Source organism: Ascaphus truei, chromosome 20 (genome assembly GCF_040206685.1).
Source record: "Ascaphus truei isolate aAscTru1 chromosome 20, aAscTru1.hap1, whole genome shotgun sequence".
Classification (NCBI taxonomy): domain Eukaryota; kingdom Metazoa; phylum Chordata; class Amphibia; order Anura; family Ascaphidae; genus Ascaphus; species Ascaphus truei.
Window position 1 is genome coordinate 2,060,861 of NC_134502.1, and position 19,430 is coordinate 2,080,290.

The 19,430-nt window shown below is 46.3% G+C and overlaps 1 protein-coding gene and 1 long non-coding RNA gene across 2 annotated transcripts in view; one reads left to right on the plus strand and one right to left on the minus strand.

Annotated features, from left to right (window-relative positions):
* The window catches only part of LOC142471444 (uncharacterized), a 69,112-nt gene that overhangs the window by 34,732 nt on the left and 14,950 nt on the right, over window positions 1-19,430 (plus strand). The gene's annotated exons all lie outside the window — the stretch shown is intronic.
* Window positions 10,102-17,944, minus strand: LOC142470649 (uncharacterized). The gene is made up of 4 exons (XR_012789292.1): window positions 17,485-17,944; window positions 16,459-16,733; window positions 15,045-15,177; window positions 10,102-10,825 (listed from the first exon to the last, which is right to left on the minus strand). It is a non-coding gene; the product is annotated as an uncharacterized LOC142470649 (long non-coding RNA).

Here is a 19,430-nt window from a genome sequence, read left to right on the forward strand (position 1 = left end):
GGTGATAGTCTGAGGTGGGTTAAATTTACAGTGTGTGACTCCGCATGGATAATAGTCTGAGATGAGTCTCAGGGGGTGTGGTATGGCAGTGTGAGTGTGTGACAGTGGAGTAGGTGTGTCAGTGATGTCAGTGTAGCTCTTGGCCAATGAGAGTCGTGGGGGAGGCGTACCATGGACGGGCGGACCGAGGGACCAATGTGTGTGTGTGTGTGTGTGTGTCACAGTGGAGCGTACCTCTTGGCCAATGAGAGTCGTGGGGGGGCGGGCGGATACTAACAATCAAACACTTTTCAGTTTTATTATATACAGATGTAGGTAGGAGGTAGGAACTGTTTTTTCTCACCTCTTGCGAGATTTGAGAGGAGGGTTTGCGGATATCATAGGAGTCTGTAGGAAGCAACAGCGCGCGCACAGACACCCTCAAGCTCTGTTGGTGAGATCTACAACCAGGACGCCAACAGCTGGCTGAGACGTGGCACACCACGGAGACAACCGGGAGGCTCTGCTACATGAGTGGGGATACTCTCGAATTATCCACCGTGCATACCCCACCTACGTGTAGACTGTCTCCTATTCCTGCTCTATTGGACGTTTTCTGCTGCTGAGCTGTACCAAGTGGTTTGCTGAGACTCTGATCTGCGGTCTTCAGTTCCAGCCCCAACCATGCCTTATTGATTGCCTGTTTTATTCATCATTGATGTACGCAGAACCTTTAATTTTTTAATATATATTATATTTTTTCATACTTCACTATTTGCGTTGTGCGCTGTGTTTTTGTTTCCTTATCAGTACATATATCTATTAAATGTTAATAAAATATACTGTGTCCTGTCTTTTGTGTGATAAAAATATATAAGTCCCTGTTCTGGTGTCAGGGATGCAGTGAGGGGATATATTGCCTACACTCACTAGCCTCATTGTTGGCACACTTTACAAATAACTTTTAAAACTTTTTCACACAAGAAATCATTCTCAGCTATATCACATAGCTGGAGCATCCCCTGAACCCCTATACCAGGTTCAGGGTACCTGGTCATGTATCTGGGCACCTCTCCTTATACTAGGGACCCCTCTTTATACTAGGGACCCCGTGTATGATTGCAGGTATACATTAACCCCTTCATGCCTGTTTGCCTTGTCTTGAAGATGCTGCAGCAGGAATCCTGGCGGTGAGTCGTAAGAACGTTTTCAGAGTCAGCGTTTGCCCGGAGCAATGTGCTTGGCTGCATCAGAGAATCTCACTCGATTCCCGGATCCATCTCGTGGGGTGTCCCAGAACCTCGGAACCCCGACACATAGACAAAGTAAAGTCTTTCTCCGGCAACAGAAAAAAAAGAAGGTGCTAAAAAGCGCTTGTATAATATATAAACAAAATTAGTGCCCGTGCGCAAAAATATATATAAAAAGCACAAAGAAACTCAATATAATGAGGTAGGCGGCCAAATAATACTGACTCAACAGAGTCAGGACACAATACAATGAGAACAAATACAGACCGGCGCCTGGCAAGATGAAGTCCAGTGAATGTCCAGATGTGCTGGTAGAGGTTAAACTCCTCTAACATGATCAAGTCCCATTCATCCGGATCGACTTAGTGGCTCCGTAGATAACGCCCGTGATATGTGGGGTTAAACACAAAGAGAAATCATAGTGTATACTTAGGGTTGCCAGGTGGCGTCTCCAAAAATACTCAATGGTGAAAGGTGCGTCAGGTCACTATGTCCAGGGAGGAAAATACCGGACACATACATGTCCAGTATTACAGCACCTCTCATTTTTTACTGGACAGAGTATCCGGCTACCACCGAGGAGTGAGCAAGCAGCCGTTCAAGTCTGTGTATTGATTCAATAAGGAGCGGATCCTTCTCCCAGCGTGTGCCTGGGTAGTGTGGGAGCAGCCACGGAGCACACAGTCAGCACTGCTGCGAGTCTGCAGAAGTCAGCACGCTGAGGGAGGATAACAGGAGAGACTCTATCTAAATGGGACGTGCATGCTTGTATTATCTGCACTGTTGTAAGCAGGATTCTGGTTTTAACCACCAGATCATCTTGAGCAGGTCACCTTCTTCTTTTATGGAACTGAGTGTCCATTGTATGTTTTAATAAATTAGTTTAATTGTCTTTTCAGCCTTGTTTGTTTGTGTTATAGGTTATGTGTTGTTAAAGTCATCTGTCTGTCAGTTAGTGTTGTTAGTCTGAGTTATACTGTATGTTTGTTTGTATATTTTAGCAGTGTACAATATGATTTCTCTTTGTGTTTAACCCCACATATCACGGGCGTTATCTACGGAGCCACTAAGTCGATCCGGATGAATGGGACTTGATCATCTAAGAGGAGATTAACCCCTACCAGCACATCTGGACATTCACTGGACTTCATCTTGCCAGGTGCAGGTCTGTATTTGTTCTCTTTCTCCGGCAAACCCAACCTGAAACTTACAGCCTATAAATCTCTCGGTCCCAGCACCCCAGGAAAGGCAAAACACAAATAAATCTTTAATGTCGCATCCTTTTCACACCGTCACAGTAATGCAGTAATGACATCTGGATCCAATAGCTGACACTCTAGGACCTCAACACACGGATCAGGGGTAACCAAGTGGGCTGAACCTTTTTTAGTGAGCCTGCTTAACCCCTTCACGTCACACGCTACACTTCTCATCTGGGTATCAATCACAGACCAATGGCCGAACGGAACGAACCAATCAGTCCCTAGAACAATTCATATGCCTCTTTATATCTGATGCTCAGAACAATTGGGCGGGTCTCCTCCCATGGGTAGAGTTTTCACACAATAACCTATGGAACGAATCCTCACAACAATCTCTGTTTTTTGTGAACTATGGGTTCCACCCTTCGGCACTTCCCACCTCAGGCCTCAGATCCGAGGTTCCCGCTACAGAGGGCAGAATCCAAAACCTCCAGAAGTCCTGGGAAAAGATTCAGCAGAATTTAAGACATGCCGGCGCTATGCAAAAGAAACAAACGGACCGTCACCATCGGGAGACTCCTAATTGCTCCCAAGACAAAGAGTCTGGTTATTAACCAAGAACATTCGTTTCAAGGTGGCTTCACCCAAACTGGCACCTCAGTTTATTGGACCATTTATAATTACGGAGAGGATCAATCCTGTCGCTTACCGGCTGAAACTGCCGACAACTGTACAGATCCATTCCATATTTCATTCTTCCCTTCTCAAGCCCTACCTACAGGATCCCCAGTCCACCATCCGTGATGCACCCCCTCGGCCTGTCCTCGTGGAAAGTCAACAGGAATTTGAGGTACAAGCCATCCTCAATTATAGGGTTTCAAGGGGAGGACAATAATATCTCGTCCATTGGAGGGGTTTTGGCCCTGAAGAACGGGAGTGGATTCCTCAAAGACAGGTACATGCCGCCAGGCTGATCCGAGCCTTCTACCACAAGTACACTTCTAAGCTATTTATGGGTCATCCGGAGGTCTCCCCTGAAGAGGGGAGTACTGTAAAGACCGCCGCTAAGCCCCGCCTCTCTGACGCGGCATGCCACAGCGTCTGCAGTGCACATGGACCCCAGTCTCCACACATGCATTAACGGAGGAACGCTACCACGGATGCGCGCCCCTGGCCCACTGATGAAATATCTGCACCGTGCGCCAACTATGCTACGACCAATACTAAGAGGATCATAAGCTGCCTCTCACCTGAACCCAATCCTTTCTCCTCCTATCGCTAACAGCTATCCGGTGATGTCACTGCGTCTGCTTCTCCCTATTGGGGCTTTACCCTTAATATACCTTCCTGCTTCTCGAACACATTGCTGAGCATAAACTAAAGTGTATGTGCTGTGTTCGCTGCTGGCTTCTTGTCTGTTCCTAGTGCCTTGCCTGACCTGTGATTTGACCCCTGCTTGTACCCAGACCCGTCTCTTCTCTACCCCTCGAGTTCGGCTAATCTTTGGATTCCCGCTCTCTCCCTGACCACGGCTTACGAATATCGACCATTCTTCTCTCTCCAATCCCGGACCATGGCAAGTATCATGACATACCAAAACTCTCCTACCCTGACCCGGCTAAACGAATCTGACTACGAACTCCAGACCCGACTCCATGGTTGTAGAGCAGCGGATATTTACATCCCCACCTCAGCCCCGCAATCCTGTTTGTGGTGAGCGCACCTGACATAAGCTAAGGGCAAAGAGAACCTGTGTTCTCCGTGCCATGTGTAATGTGTGCATGCTACCGCTTGTTTTGGGAGCTTGCAATATTCGAGTTTCCTGCTATGTTATAAGACCCCACAGGATTTTATAACATAAGTTCAATCGATCCCACCGCTGCTACCAGTTAATATAAGCCTGTCACGAGAGACCAGGTTTATCAACACCTTTAATACCGGGATCATATGATTGAACAAAGCAAGGAGGTTAAATAAATTGTAATTTATTTCAGGAAAAGACATACACACAGTTAACACACTTACTGGGAACAGGGCTAACGAATAAAATCTTTCTTTAAACGAAATTGTCAAAAATGACCTCTGTAGGAGCCCTTTCCAATGACCGGGAGGTACCATGAAAGTCCTAGAACTGATTTTGGCGTGCAATGCCAGCCATGACCGCTACGTTCTCAAGAAGCAGGACATATAAACTTTTCCGAGTCAAAATCTCTGAAGGCGACTCGCGTCTGTTCTTCACAGACACTTGGAATTTGCTGTCTTGATTGGCTGCAAGCTTTCTTATGGTTTTCACTGTCCCATTCAGAATACACTACATCCAATCAGCGCGTGGGAATCCTCCTGCCAGCCAATCACCAATTTGTCGGTATTCTAAAGCTGGGTGGGCACCTTTTCTCAGTCTGCTAAGGGGCATGTGCCAACCTGGCACCTCTGCCTCTTAGCATATTGGGCTCCACAGAGTCTGGGGTTGGGCAAATGGTGGCCGGATAGCTCTGTGTTAGCCCAGGACGGAGGTACTCAAGAATAACTGCACTACTCTGCCTGTTCTAACACCTTGGCATCTCTGAAGCTTTCAAGTCCGGACTCCGCACAGACCCATAGGCACCAAGCTTGGTCGCCATCTGGTCCCTGGGAACCAAGGACTTGGAAATCCCACAGTTCATTGACAGGTTATCAGTACATATATGTATTAAACATAACTCTTTAATAAAATATACTGGTCCCTGTATCTTGGGTGTTAGAAAGGTGTAAGTCCCCGTTCTGGTGGCAGGGATGGAATAAAGGGGTATACTGCCTACCCTTACTAGCCGCATCCTTGCCAGACACTAGGCATGACTTTAAACTTTTTACACACAAAAAACACTCACAGCTTTATCACATAGCTGGACCATCCCCTGAAACCCTATACTAGGGTCAGGGTACCTGGGCATCCCCCTTTATACTAGTGACCCCCTGTATGTTGTAGGTATACATTAACCCCTTCTTGTCCCATTTACCTTTTCTGGATCATGCTGCGCAGGACATCCTGGCGGTGAGTCGCAAGAACGTTTTCAGGGTAGTAGTTTTCCCGGAGCAATGTGCTTTGATATATCTGAGCATCTTACTTGATTCCCAGATACATCGTTGGGGTGTCACATAACTTTGGAACCCCCGATACATATCCACATTCTGTAAAGACTTTCTTCAGCAAACCCACCCTGAAATTTGCAGCCTAGAAATCTCCTGGTCCCAGAACCCCGAGAAAGGCACGAACACAGACAAATCTTTAAAGTCGCATCATTTTCACCCAGGCACAGTAATGCATTTAAGACATCTAGGTCCAAGAGCTGACACTCTAGGGCCTCCAAACACGGATCAGGGGTAACCAAGTGGGCTTAACCTTTATTAGTGAGCCTGGTTAACCCCTTCACTGTCACATGATGATACACATAGTAGAACAGAACTGCTGTGAGAGCCTATCCTGTGGCAAAAGGCAAATAAAGAAAAGCATACGTAATCCCTGTAATGAAGCAAATACCCAGGAAATGCCTGAAAAGAGCACAATATTAAGTTGCCAGGTGATGCTAAATAGCCAGAGCAAATTCTTAACCTGCTAATACTGATTGAGAACGTGTCTACTCCTACTCTAGGTAATTGAGATGAATGCATATGACTGTGGTTGAAACCACACCGTGAAACATGAAAGCCACAAGAGAAGAATAGATACATGTCAACTCCCACGATGAGGTCAATTGTTGCAGTAGTGCATCAACACGGCAGTCTGTGTAGGCAGATCTTCTAAGCACTGATTAGCATATACAGTACGGATGTCAGAAGCTATAGTCCCAAACATATCTGCAGTAATTTCTTTGACAAAGTGCAGTAGATGCACGAAACACGTGAGAGTTCCTTCTCTAGATGATTTCTTTCTTTTTAAACGATGTCTTTGCTGTTCAGTGTTGCTCATTAAATTTTTGTATTGGAAAATCGCCATCCAGCTTCCGTTTTACTTCCTGCTTCCGGAAACGCACGAGGCACTTGCCGGCACGCTGTGCACCGCCATCTTTCCCCCTATCCGGGGTGATTTTCTACTACTATATCTGTAGTAATAGTGGGTGTTGGCAAAATGCACTTCTTCCATGCCGCAATAAATTGTTTGTAATAAGAGACAGTTGAAGTTGTGGCAGTTAGTATAAAAACGGAATGCACGCAGGGTGCACAGAGGCAACCACCAGTATCCGATCACTTGCCTGGGTAAAAACTAAGGCATCTCACAGTACATGCCTCAACATTTCTGTGAGATCCTTAACGGCCCATCGGATTAACACAGCGGGGGGTCAAACTGAATGGGACTGCAGGGAACCACCGCTGTGTTAATCCGATGGGCCATAAGGAATCTCACAGAAATGTTGAGGCATGTACTGTGAGATGCCTTAGTTTTTACCCAGGCAAGTGATCGGAGACTGGTGGCTGCATCTGTATATCAGGCTACAGTGTATATGGCAGAGCAACACCTTGGAGATTGAGTGAAAGTGAGGATGAAATTGAATGAATCCATATCACCAAATTTGCTCCCTGCACCAGATACGCTCTGCTCATCTGTTCGCCAGCCCTGCGCAGTCCAGCCACCCGTCTCTCTTCAACGCCGGAAGATTGTGTTGGAAGGTAAGAGGCCCGGTCCCGGCAGTACCTCCGACGGCCGTTACGCCACAGACGGCTTCTTCCGGGAGTGATGTCGCTCTCACAGCAGTGGAAATTTCAAGTCAGGGCGCTCGATGACGTCAGCAGTCACATGTTGCGTACGGACCAATCATAATGCAAATCTGTAGAATTTAGTCGATCAGCTTACAAATGCACTGCGCATGTCTGAAATTAAATCAAGATCAATTCAGTCTGACATGAACCCTGATACAATCACATAGACAGGTATAATTTACTGGTTTAATACATCCTATGTAGATACAGTATGTTTAAAAATAGGCACAAGAAAGCAGGATAGCACATACATAAGAATGCTCAAAAAGGTTGCATCTGACATGAATATATACCCATAGGAAAAAATGAAACCCCAAATTGGGTAAAGAAAATGTTTAATCAAAAACAATGGGCTAAATACACATTGCAATCTCCTTCTATGCCTAAAGAAACATAGCATATCCCAATGTAATCATTTAATCCACAGGACAAAATAGATCCTAATTGAGTGATCCATCGACACTCCTTTTTAAGTAGAGCCTTCTCAATATCTCCACCCCTAATGCCCAATGAGACTGTCAATTGCAAAAGCTGTCAAACACAGAGGATCTGACTGATGTTTTGCCAAAAAATGTTTGGCAACAGATGTCATTTTTTGTTTCTTTGACATCAAGTCCCGTTGGGCATTCCCAATATTACGGGTGTGTTCAAGGACACGAAATCTCATTTCCCGTGTTGTCATGCCCACATATTAATTGGCAAGGACAACGCAGGTAGTATATAACCCCCTTGGATTTGCATGTGAGAAACTGTAGTATGTCATATTGCTTGGTGCCTGCACTGTTTTTGAAACATGCTTCCCGAGATACAGGCCCCGTAATGGGGTGCCGGTATCTCCTAGGCATGTAAATGTCTCGCGTCACGTGATTGGGACATTTCAATGCATGGGAGATACCGGCACCCCATAACAGGGCCTGTATCTCGGGAAGTAGGGTGGTGCCCAGACCTGAAATCAAAGCAGTTCAGCTCCGGAGACCCCCACGCGATCGCCTGTGAGAGGCGCGGAGTTAGAGTGACTGATTCAGCCTCTCTCTTGCTGCGAGTCTATTACCGACAGGCAGACCCCGATAGGTGGGACCGCTGCTGTGTTAATCCGAAGGGCCATTAAGTCTGCAACTGAATATATCGCAACTTCCATGCGACACAACGCAAAATTTACTCAGGTATTTTTTACATTTACTATTTTTGTACGCTAGTGTGCTTGCATTGGGATACTTTTTTCTCTTGGTACACACATACACACACACACACACACACGTGAACCAAGAGAAAAAAGTATCCCAATGCAAGCACTCTAGCGTACAAAAATAGTAAATGTATTAATTGCAACACATACAACATATATTGATTAAAACCTTGCCACAGTGTCACTGAGACAAAATGAACGAACTGAGAACCTCAGAAGTAAGAATGAGGAGTGACTAATAATAGCTATATATATATATATATATATATATATATAAATATATATACACTGTCTGTAGAATAGGCAGTGTAGTAGCTACAGATAACACAGTGGTTGAATACATATAATAGCTAACCCTTAGGTGTGGTGGCAAATGATTAGCCTACCAATCACCCAGACCGGCCGGTCTAATACCTAAAGACACTCTAATAAAGACAATAACAAAAGATTAACCGAGTCCACCTAAATCATGTTAACGCAGCGTACACAGATTGAAACATACAATGGTGATAGTAGTACAATATCCCTAACGCTCAATAGGAGCAGAGATGACGCCTCTGTGTGTGGCTGCTGCAATACTGATCAAGTGTCCCCATTGCATTGTCCTTAGTCTGAAAGACTTCTGAGGTTAAAGCTTCCACCGCAGGTGCTCCATCTAGAAGTGGAGGGGCGTCTCACATATCACTGCGGCAGACACATGGGGAGTTCCTTCAGGGACACCGCGGCATACAGAAGACAAGCCCCGACGCGCACGTTTCGCCAACCTGCTTCGTCCGGGGGCTTAACGTGAATGCTAAATCTGTAGTGGCAAAAGTTGTGACGCGGAGGCGCTCAGTGTTTGATTGTTGCCGGAACAGCGGAGCTTATTGGTGTGTGCCGAAATCACTCCTACGAGGGGGGCGGAGCAATCGGACCAAGCATCAGAGCTAAGCCAGAATAGAAGTAAAGGCATTGGTTAGCCATGCAGAGTCATCATATAACTATATGAACCAGAACCTAAAAATATGCACAAAGAAAGAGACAGACACCCTTCTGTGAATATTGATATTAAAAGACTGTAAATAAACCCTATTAGATGCATTAAATATGTTAGATTTTTTGGCATACAGTTAGGTCCGGAAATAATTGGACACTGATACAAGTTTTGTTATTTTGGCTGTGTACCAAAATAAATTCAAGTTACAGTTAAAAAATGAATATGGGCTTAAAGTGCAGTCTATTAGCTTTAATTTGAGGGTATTCACATCCAAATTGGAGGAAGGGTTTAGGAATTACATCTCTTTAATATGTAGCCCCCTCTTTTTCAAGGGACCAAACGTAATTGGACAATTGACTCAAAAGCTGTTTCATGGACAGGTGTGAGCTATTCCTTCGTTATTTCAGCATCACTTAAGCAGGTAAAAGGTTTGGAGTTGATTCCAGGTGTGGCATTCACATTTGGAAGCTGTTGCTGTGAACCCACAACATGCGGTCAAAGGAGCTCTCAATGCAAATGAAACAGGGCATCCTTAGGCTGCAAAAAAAAGAAAATCCATCAGTGAGATAGCAGGAACATTAGAAGTGCCCAAATCAGCAGTTTGGTACATTCTGAGAAAAAAAAGAACGCACTGGTGAGCTCTGCAACACAAAAAGGCCTGGACATCCACGGAAGACAACAGTGGTGAATGATCATAGAATCCTTTCCAGGGTAAAGAAAAACCCCTACACAACATCCAGCCAAGTGAAGAACACTCTCCAGAAGGTAGGCATATCATTATCCAAGTCTACGATAAAGAGAAGACTTCACGAGAGCAAATACAGAGGGTTTACCACAAGGTGCAAACCATTCATAAGCCTCAAGAATAGAAAGGCCAGATTAGACTTTTCCAAACAATATCTAAAAAAGCCAGCCCATTTCTGGAACAGCATTTTTGGATAGATGAAACTAAGATCAACCTGTACTAGAATGATAGGAAGAAAAAAGTATGGAGAAGGCTTGGAACGGCTCATGATCCGAAGCATACCACATTATCTGTAAAACATGGTGGAGGCAGTGTGATGGCATGGGCATGCATGGCTTACAATGGCACTGGGTCACTAGTGTTTATTGATGATTTGACAGAAGACAGAAGCTGCCAAATGAATTCTGAAGTGAATGGGGATATAGTGTCTGCACAGATTAAGACAAATTCAGCAAAGTTGATTGAACGGCGCTTCAATTTACAGATGGACAATGACTCAAAACATACTGCAAAAGCAACCCTGGAGTTTATTAAGGCAAAGAAGTGGAATATTCTGCAATGGACGAGTCAATCACCTGATCTCAACCCGATCGAGCATGCATTTCACTTGCTGAAGACACAACTTAAGGCAGAAGGACCCACGAACAAACAACGACTTAAGACAGCTGCAGTAAAGGCCTGGCAAAGCATCACGAAGGAGGAAACCCAGCGTTTGGTGCTGTCCATGCGTTCCAGACTTCACACAGTCATTGCCTGCAAAGAATTCTTGACAAATTATTAAAAATGAACATTTTATTTATGATTGTGTTAATTTGTCCAATTACATTCGAGCCCCTGAAATAAGGGGGCTGTGTATGAAAATGGTTGCAATTCCTAAAAGTTTCTTACAATATTTTTGTTCAACCCCTTGAATTAAAGCTGAAAGTCTGCACTTCTATTGCATTTCGGTTGTTTCAAGAAAAAGAGAAAGAGAAAGAGAGACAGAGACAGAGACAGAGACAGAGACAGAGACAGACAGAGACAGACAGAGACAGACAGAGACAGACAGAGACAGACAGAGACAGACAGACAGAGAGACAGAGAGACAGAGAGACAGAGACAGAGAGAGAGATAAGAAAAAGGGAAGAGATATGGTGCCACCTAAATCTATTCAAAAATAAATATGTCACACAATGATGATGATCTATGCTGTTCAAACTAAAAAATAAAAAGAATATAAAAAATACATGTGTAAAAATATAAACAAATAAGTGAATATGTCCAGATATATAAAATCCAAAACAAATCAAAATCCAGCTCCACGCGCTGTCCAAATGAGTCTTTGCAGCCTGAATGCAGGGGGTAACCCTCCTTCCAATATATCTACAGAAAAAACAAACAAAAAACAGGCGCACTCATAGCGTATTAAAGTTTACAAAATGTATATGGAGTTGGATATGTAAAAATGCTCACTCACAAACATAACGGGAATAAAAACATTCATGAGTAATACTCAATCGCCAGCCAGGATGCAGGATATCAGCCGCTCCAGTATAACCGCCCGATGTAAAGGAAATACAGCAACACTGCAATTTACTCCGTGTACCGGAACAAGTGGGAATTGTCCCTCTACTCCCAGCCCTTCGTCACTGTGGTGAGCCTCTGGTAATAGTCTCGCGAGATTTGGTGATGTCACTGGGCTCTCCGGATGCACTGCGGCGATCCCCGCAAGGATATCGATGTATATGGCTATGTTCAATATTGAGTACAAAATAGAGATAGTCCCGTAGATGGAATGGCATATAAATATAAAAACTGGACAATATAAGTCACAAAACACTCCCCACGCGTTTCGTCTTTCAAAAAATTATGTGTCAGAGAGACGTTTTATCCCTGAAGAAGTCTTTATAAGACAAAACGCGTGTTTTTATTCCCGTTATGTTTTTGAGTGTGCATTTTTACATATCCAACTCCATATACATTTTGTAAACTTTAATACGCTATGCGTGCTCCTGTTTTTTTTTGTTTTTTTTCTGTAGATAGATTATATATATATATATATATATATATATATATATATATAGGGAAAAATGGGGGGATTGTAAGTAGCGCCAAAATGACGTGTTGAAGTGACGTGAAAATTAATTATATATATATATATATATATATATATATATATATATATATATATATATATATATATATATATATATATATATATATATATATATATGTGTGTGTGAAAATCTAAAAAATGAATATAAATTATAAATATATACACTAATAATGTTAATAAAGGTATAACACATATTGTGCTCCTAATAGTGAACTACAATTTAAGACAACACATCAAATACATATAAAATACATGCGGAAAGAAAAAATTGTATAAAAAAAGCTGTGTGTGCTGAGCACGCGCATAGTAAGTGAAACTTCTTTGACTTTTGTCACAGAAATTGTATTTGTGTTGGTGTTGGTGATGTTTTAATTAAAAATCAAAATACAATTTCATTGACAAAACGCAAATAAATTTGACTTATAACGCGCGTGCTCGGCACACATCCCCTGTATTAGCTATTTGCACTAAGTGTGAATTCCTTTTGTGTATGTGTGTCAGTGTGTGTGTGTGTGTGTGTGTGTCAGACAGTGTATGTGTGTATGTCAGACAGTGTATGTGTGTATGTGTGTCAGTCAGTGTGTGTGTGTATGTGTGTCAGTCAGTGTGTGTGTATGTGTATCAGTCAGTGTGTGTATGTATGTGTGTCAGTCAGTGTGTGTGTATGTGTGTCAGTCAGTGTGTGTGTGTATGTGTGTCAGTCAGTGTGTGTGTATGTGTGTCAGTCAGTGTGTGTGTGTATGTATCCGTCTGTTGCTAGGATACGGCAGGTGCTGGGTAGACAATTACCCTCTATTGGCTATAGAGGGCAGGGTATTTGCCTACAGTGTACAGATTTCAGGGCAGCTCCCTCTTTGCACATGAACACTGACAGGAGAGGGTCCCCTGGGTGGGGACAGTGACAGGGGAGGGACTCCTGGGTGGGGACAGTGACAGATGAGGAGGGACCCCTGGGCGGGGACAGTGACAGGAGAGGGACCCCTGGGTGGGGACAGTGACAGATGAGGAGGGACCCCTGGGCGGGGACAGTGACAGGAGAGGGACCCCTGGGTGGGGACAGTGACAGGGGAGGGATCCCTGGGTGGGGACAGTGACAGGTGAGGAGGGACCCCTGGGCGGGGAGAGTGACAGGAGAGGGACCCCTGGGTGGGGACAGTGACAGGAGAGGGTCCCCTGGGTGGGGACAGTGACAGGGGAGGGACTCCTGGGTGGGGACAGTGACAGGTGAGGAGGGACCCCTGGGCGGGGAGAGTGACAGGAGAGGGACTCCTGGGTGGGGACAGTGACAGATGAGGAGGGACCCCTGGGCGGGGACAGTGACAGGAGAGGGACCCCTGGGTGGGGACAGTGACAGGGGAGGGATCCCTGGGTGGGGACAGTGACAGGTGAGGAGGGACCCCTGGACGGGGACAGTGACAGGAGAGGGACCCCTGGGTGGGGACAGTGACAGGTGAGGAGGGACCCCTGGGCGGGGACAGTGACAGGAGAGGGTCCCCTGGACCCTGTGCCTCATACATCTGTCCTTAAGCCCAGGTCACAGTTCTGAGCCAGCCCTGGCATTCTATCCCCCCATTACTCCCTGCCTGAGGTCCCGTCCCAGGGGTGGTTACACTCGTTGTCTCACATGTGAACCTGTCTCCATCCAGGAGACTGGGGACCCTGAAGTGTGTGTTCAGCAAGAATCACAAGTACCACAATGCACTGAGCGGGCTGGAACCCGGAAGTGGGGGTCTCAGCCTGACATGCGCCCATTCGCTGCACCCCGATTATGTGACCCTTTCCCCTGCCCCCCGCTCGGGCATTATTGGGGGTCTCCCTCACCATGGCTCCTACTCGCAGCTGCTGCTGCCGCCGCCGCCCTCCAGGCCTTCCTCCCGGCAGGCCTCGCTGCTGCCACTCTCCAGACCTTCCTCCCGGCAGGCCTCGCTGCTTCCGGCCTCCCCGGTACCGGAGGGGGCACAGGACAGGGATACTGTAGCCCGCGCCAGAGACATCAGAGCGTTTCCTGCTGCAGGAGGCTCCCGGCGGAGGTATGGGGCCACAAGGGGGTTATAGGAGGGTACAAAAATGTGCGTGGGGCGCTCTTCCTCACCCCCCTCTGATGGTGCTGTGGGGGACACATTCCCTTGCACAGCCAACACCAACAGCCTCTTCTGCTGCCATCACTGTTGCGCATGCACGGCATGGGAGCGGGAGCGGCAATGGTGGACGTTCACTCGCCCCCGATAGCAGCACAGTTGCGCAGCATGCAGACCCCGCAGCCATTGGTGTTGGCTTCCTCCGGCAGCCGGGTCAGTGGCCTCCAGCCCCCCGGGGAGCTGCTCTAACAATGCATCTGAGGGGAATGGCGGCACGCATGTGCTGGAGCGGCCGGGGCTGAGGGGAGGGGTTAGCCAACACAACAGCGCATGTGCGGCATGGCAGCAGGCAGCCAGCGGGGAACAGCAGCCGTTAGGAGCGGCAGCCGCCGGTGCCGCATATGTCAGCGGCCGTGTGGGGGTTGCGGCGGCCATCTGATTTTGTGAGCGGGTGTGATGTCAGTGTTGGGGTCGGGCTGAGCCAGAACACAGCCCGGCCTCAACTGCCAGCACTGACGTCACATCCGTTTCATTTCTGTCTCCACAATCCATTTTTGCCCCAGTTCGAATGAGGTGCCACTAAGGAAGTTTCACTTCAAAAACAGTCCTTTTAAATGGAAGTCCTTAATTGGAGAATAGTACTGGTATGCGGGGATCTCCGTCAGCTCTCAGATAGGATGAACCACATCCAGATATTACCTATTTGAGAAAAAGAAGAGAGAGCGCACGCCCCATAGCGTAATACAGTACATTTATTAGGAAAGGGGGGAAGGGGAGGGGGGGTAGAAAATTCACTCACAAGGGTAGGTTAAAATCAAGCAGTGTGTGATAATATCACCGCCAACTCTGGTCACTCAGCCTCCAGACCCTGCAGTCCAACTCTCACTTGAAGCTGCCGGTAGATGTTCTCTGGTGCGGGTGTCGAAAGGCTCCTTAAAATCAATAATGTAGTGTTTGAGTTCGCAAGCGCATGACGGGCCGCATCGAGCGCAGATTCACGTTGCGGCCAGCTAACATTGGAGATAGTACCCGAACTTAAAGACTGCAATCAGATACAATCACTGTCTCTGTATAGGCTGGAGTGTTGTACATAGCATGCTATCCAGCCTACAGGGAGTTAATCTCCCCTAGAGAAACTAGTTTCAGCTGCAGCTAATCAGGCTAGGCTCCTGAATGAACAAGGAAGTGAGCTGCCGTTCTGGGAGAGACTGCTTTTCCCCATAGAAAGGGGGGGGGAGAGGGAGAGAGTGCTCCCCAGCTAAGGAAGAGTCTGGCACAGTTTCTTATGTGTCACTGTTTTGGTGTCATAAACATACATACATACATACACACATACATACAGTATGTGTATGACAACAAATAATTTTCAAAGGTAGTTTTTTTTATTTTCCACAAAAATTAGAGAGAATAAATTGCAGAACATAGATAAAACAACATTTCATGGCTACCATACTACAGTTGCGCCGACGAGTATTCTAAAACTTGCCTTAAACTTGCCTTGGAAAATCTGGGGCTATCACCAACAAGACCCAGGTACATGCTGGGTACATGCTGGGTACATGCTGGGTACATGCTGGGTACATGCTGGGTACATGCTGGGTACATGCTGCAACATTTCAGTGACATTTCTGCAGAGACTAATGGCCCGTCGGATTAACACAGCAGGGGTCCCTGGCAGTCCCATTCAGTTTGAATGGGACTGCCAGGGACCCCCGCTGTTAATCCAATGGGCCATTAGTCTGTCTGCAGAAATGTTGCAGCATGTACCCAACATGAACCCAACATGTACCCAGCATGAACCCAGCATGTACCCAGCATGTACCCAGCATGTACTGTACCCAGCATGTATCTGGGTCTTGTTGGTGATTGACCCAGATTTGTTTTAGATTACTCGTCGGCGCTACAGTACATGCCTGTCACAAGGCCCTTATGCTACAAAAGAACGGGCAAAACAGTAATGTTATTTACGTAGCTGTTGCATCTTCTACAGTAAAACTGTTTTTCCAGAAACTATACTGTACAGTAGCGACATACTTTATTGAAGTAAATGCCGGCGGCATGCCGGGATCTACCCCAGCTGCCGCCAGTCACAAACGCGCGCCGCCGCGTTTCCCCCACGCACCCCCCCTCCACATCGCGCGCAATTACCCCCCCAAAGACACCCCGAACCCGGCTTCTACTCTGCCCCTCTGCTTCCCCGCACCCCCGCTTACCTAGATTTGAACTCCAGGGGTGTCGGGGAAGCCTGGGGAAGCCGGGGAAGACGGGGAAGCCGGGCGCGCATGTGACTGTGACATCACAGTGCGCCGCCACGCGCCGCGACTACCCGCTTCCCAGCCTCATACAGCCAGCGGCATTTGCTCGAATAAGAGCTGCCGCTGCTGTATATGCGGTTTACAATCTCTTCCTTGTTGCCAGGTTTCACGACCATCCTCAGGTAAGTTTCATCTGATGCCATACAAGTTCTATGGGGTTCAAATCGGGTGATCTGCATTGTCAGGGGAAAAATCAGCAATTTAAGAGCAAAGATCAAAACAATTTGAAACAACAAATAGTTCAAATACAGCATTTACTCTGGCGGGGTTCTGACCCAGTTGATTCCACGTGCCAGAATATGGGCGACAGAGGCTCTATGTTTTGAATAATCAACCTGGAAGAACCGATGACCATATGGAATTTAGCTTTAATACAGACGAGACAACGAGTATTCTAAAGCTTGCCTTAAACTAGCCCGGTTACATGCTGGGTGTAACCTGGCTAGTTTAAGTCAAGTTTAAGGCATTTCTGCATAGACTAATGACCCATCGGATTAACACAGCAGGGGTCCCTGGCAGTCCCATTCCGTTTGAATGGGACTACCAGGGACCCCAACTGTTAATCTGATGGGCCATTAGTCAATGCAGAAATGCCTTAAACTTGCCTTAAGCAGACCCAGCATGTACCTGGGTCTTTTTGGCGATTGCCACTGGTTTGTGTTAGAATAACCGTCGGCACTACAGTATATTCAACTATAGGGTCGATAATCTCCTGTTTAAATTTTTTCCCCATGATTCCTGTACAGAGATCAAAAATAAAAATGAATGTACAGAACATGCTTACTGTAAGTACAGTAGATTAAACAACTGTAAGATGGTTGTACGTACATTGCTGCTTAATTTCACTACACTACTGTAACGTTTATGCTCACCACAAACCGGGACCGGACGGCGGGACTGAGGTGGGGATAGATATTCACCGACCTTAGACCATGAAGCCGGATCCGGATTGCGTAGTCCGTAGTTATGCGAAGCCGGGTCAGGGTTGAAGAAGGCAGGGTAATCCATTGGCAAACCGGGGTCAAGGCAGGTGGCACAGGAGCGAAGGTCGAGGTCACAGGCAGAATTCTGCAATAGGAAAAACTTCAGTGAAGGTGCTTCAGCGTAGGTGCTGTAGCGCAATAAGGCTACTGTAAGGGGGGACAGGACATAGAGAAGGCCACGGGAAAACAAGGGCTGCAGACAGGCCACAGAAACACTGAGGATGTCAGTGTAGCTGCTTCAGCACAGCGAAGGTGAAGTCTGCCAGGAACAAGAATAGTAGCACCGGGGCTACAGTACAGGAAAGTCCTTAGGATGGAGGAGGCTTCAGGAAAAAGAGACAATAGCATAAGAAGGCCAAGTCAGGCAAAACAGAGGTGCTTGTAGCAAGCACAGTTATCTTGAAATAAAGTCTATGTTCAGCGACTTCCTGGGGTAAGGGCAGGCACTAAGTAGCATGGGCAGCAAATAGGGCGAGGGCTGCATTGAAGGCAGTGTCAATCAAAATGCTGTGTAATTGCAGGAGCAGGTGATTCTGACTGATAAGCGCAGGGGGGGATTTGCCTGGAAATCTATAACCCTGTAAGAGTGATCCAGCCAAACCCAGGACCGTATTCTTTGCAACTACATTACTCTACATTACAAATGGTTACAATTAGTGGTTTGTTTGTCTATCTAATGAAAGTAACAATTACCAAAAAGTTAAATCAGAGACCTACCGTCAAATATTATAATGGGCCCTCTCCCAAGTCTCGAGATAGCACCACACAGATGGACCTTGAGTGGGTGTTTGGGCCGAGGCTCCAGGGCTAGACATTTTTTTTGTAGAAGGCAAAAGTGCAAAATCTTTCTAGGGCCACTGACGACTCATCCGAAAATATGACATGCTGAAAAGTTTCCCCACTATCGATCCATGCTTGCGCTTGCTCGACCCTCTTAATCTTGTTGGGCTCCTTTATCATTGGATACGCTCTGTGAAGACACAATAGAATTGTACAGGTACAGTAAAATCGCAATTGGGCATACTGACCAACCATATTGCATTATACAATGTTACAGTAAAATACTTTACTTGACACGTCTATACTTCTAGCACAATTCGTGTCTCATTTTCTTGATGCTGGACTCAGATGTTATCAAGTAATGATCTCGCTGTAGAACTTGCTTAACCGCCGAAGCACAACTTTCATCATTTATATTGCAATAAGTGCGCATACTGATTTTTCACAGGAATCAATTAAAAGATGACTATGGATGCATCTTTTCAACTAAGTTTGTGACATTTTTCACCTTTTTTTTATTTTATTTTCCTAGTCCAAACAAGAATTATAAAGAACAGAAACAAAACATATAATTACAGTACTCAATACAAATATTACAAGCATACAGATGCAGCCACGAGTATCCGAACACTTGCCTTGGAAAATCTGGGGCAATCTCCCTGTAATGCTGCAACTTTTCTCTGACATTTCTGCAGCCAGGCTAATGGCCTATCGGATTAACACAGCGGGGGTCCCTGGCAGTCCCATTCAAGCTGAATGGGACTGCAGGGACCCCCGCTGTGATAATCCTATGGGCCATTAGTCTGGCTGCAGAATCTCACAGAAATATTGCAGCATTACTGGGAGATAGCCACAGTATTTCACCAGGCAAGTGTTCGGATACTCGTGGCTGCATCTGTAATTGTATACAGTACACTACTTACTCTGGAATTGACCTGCACGCCGCCAAGACAATCTACACCACCGGATTACCCCCGCCCACCTGAGCCGATGGCAATCCCAGAAAGAGCACAGGTAGGTCAGGAGGAAAGCAACCTCCCAGACTCTCTAAAATCACCCACTGACAGAAGCACCCCCGGTCAGCAACCCCCTGCACCCGGGAGAGTG